The 2,387-nt window shown below is 38.2% G+C and overlaps 1 pseudogene; it reads left to right on the top strand.

The window, feature by feature from the left end:
• The first annotated feature begins 853 nt into the window (after positions 1-853).
• Positions 854-2,039, top strand: LOC135202885 (piggyBac transposable element-derived protein 4-like; annotated as a pseudogene).
• The last annotated feature ends 348 nt before the right edge of the window (positions 2,040-2,387 follow it).

Below are 2,387 nucleotides of genomic sequence, written 5' to 3'. Positions count from 1 at the left end.
TAATCGTGTAAAAAAATATATTAAGAACTGGAACAGAGCTTTTCGAGTCCAGGACTCGGCAGGCTTGTCCAGTAATCTGCACTTCAGGTCTCAATGCCCCATTATATGCACAATTTAATGTGTTTTTTAATTAGGCTTTAATATTATAGGTATCTTCTCTCATGAACGCAAGTCATGGTTAAAGACTGTCGTAATATAATAATAATATTGTTGTTATTATTTGTCTCATACTTCCAGCCTCCCTCTCTCTCTCTCTCTCTCTCTCTCTCTCTCTCTCTCTAAGGAAAATTTTTTCACTTTTAAATTTTTTTAAGCGCATTGAATCTTCCATAGGTACGCAGGAAGATGATGCTCCTGATCTCGATTTTGATGTACAGTGGACAAATAAGTGGATGATGAGGGACGCAGGAGTGGACACCTTGCTGAGCGAGGGACATCAAGATATGAAGATGACACATCTTCTGAAAGTGAGGTAGAAGAGGGAGGAGGAGGATGAGCAACAAGTTAGCTCGTCTCTGGTCATACCAGACAATTGTATTTCAAAGTGGACCCTCATTTTAAGGACAGCTTGGACAACATCCACAAGTTCCTGAGGATGCAGTCACTACACCCCAGCTTAGGCCAATTGATTCATTTTGAAGCCTACATAAATGAAGATTTTTTGATAAAAAGACACTAATGCTACAAATCAAACGTTATGTTGCTGAAAATGGTATATCTAGGAGGTGTGACCAAAAAGGAAATGTCAGTTTTTATAGGGATAACAAATTTTGTGATGTCTGTAATAGGGATGCCTAGAATTAGAATGTATTGGGAGAGGTATACTAGAATAGATTTTTAATTTGTAAAATATGACCAGAGATAGGTACTTCAGAATTAGAAGCAATCTGAAAGTTGTTGATGACAATATGATTACTGTAGCTTCAAGAAAGTGCGATAGATTATGGAAGATAAGGCCAATTTTGGACACTGTTCGCTCAAGATGTTTAGAGTTACCTAGACCAGGTAAAGTAAGCGTAGATGAGTCCATGATACCTTTTCGGGGTAAGTGTAGTCTGAGACAGCATGTGCCAGGTAAGCCTAATCCAGATGGTTTGAAATGCTTTGTTTTAGCTTCTCCTAATGGTACTGTTTTAGATTTTGAGATATTTACAGGTAAAGAACCTCTCACTGAAATCGTTAGGGAACATGGTGTGTTGCCAGACAGGAACGTTGGTATTGGAGAAGCTGCTGTTCTGAGGTTTGTCAGAAGCGTTGATCCTGGAACTATCATGTACTTTGATAGATATTTCACATCTCCAGCCTTACTTTTAGAGCTGATCAAGCATAACTTACATGTACAGGTACTATAAAAAAAGAACATGCTTCCTAAGGGTGCCAAACTCAAGTCTGAGAAAGAGATGGCAAAACTAGGTAGAGGAGCTACCTACAACCAAGTGAGATCTGATGGTGCCTATGCCATAACACAGTGGCATGATAAAAAAGTAGTTCTCATGGTTCTACTATTCATTCAACTGAACTCAAGATGAATGCAAGAGGTGGTCTAAAAAAGGAGGAAATAAGCACATAAAGGTGAACAGACCTGCAGCAGTTAGGGAGTATAATGTTGCTATGGGAGGAGTTGATGTTCATGATCAGATATTATCTTACTATAGGAGTTCTTCTAAGACAAATAAGTGGACAGTCCGCTGCTTCTACACTTTCTTGATGTAGCAACAAGTAATGCCTGGATGGAATACAAAGTCAGCTGTGGTGAACTTAAGAAGTATCTAGATTTTAAAATGTCACTAGCTATTCAGTTAATTGATGGTGCCCTTTGGTCAAATGCAGGTCAACAGCAGGGCCCAAATGATAATCATGATGAAGAGGATGAACCAAATTGTTCAGCTGAGATGCCAGTGGAAAAAACGACCAGAGGTCACAGCCAATCCCCAGCAAAGATTTCAGAACCAATAAAGCCAAGCACATGCCACTTGCACTTCCACCCAACTCAGAGTTCAAAAGGTGCAGAAATCCTGGATGTATGGAAAAAAATGTAGAATTATGTGTTCCTCCTGTGAAGTATTTTTGTGCTTAACTTCGGAAGGAAAGAAATTGTTTCATTGCATTTCACTCCCCTTAGTAGTAGTTTCAGCATGTTTTCTTGTTCTTTATTATGAATGTTTGATACATCCCTAATTGTATTCAATATATTTTTCAGGTTTATATTTTTCTGAATTCGTTCTCTCCAGTAATCAAACTCAAGAGTTCAAACGAATCAGTAATCATAATTGGAGAAATGTAGAATTGTATGATCCTCTTGTGAAGTATTTTTGTGGTGAATGTTTGCCACTGAGTAAGGTTTCAACAGATTTCCTTAATTTGGTATTTTGCTTACCTTTGTATGA

Source organism: Macrobrachium nipponense, chromosome 33 (genome assembly GCF_015104395.2).
Source record: "Macrobrachium nipponense isolate FS-2020 chromosome 33, ASM1510439v2, whole genome shotgun sequence".
Classification (NCBI taxonomy): domain Eukaryota; kingdom Metazoa; phylum Arthropoda; class Malacostraca; order Decapoda; family Palaemonidae; genus Macrobrachium; species Macrobrachium nipponense.
The sequence above is the reverse complement of the archived record's forward strand: the minus strand, read 5'-3'. Positions and strand labels throughout refer to the sequence as shown.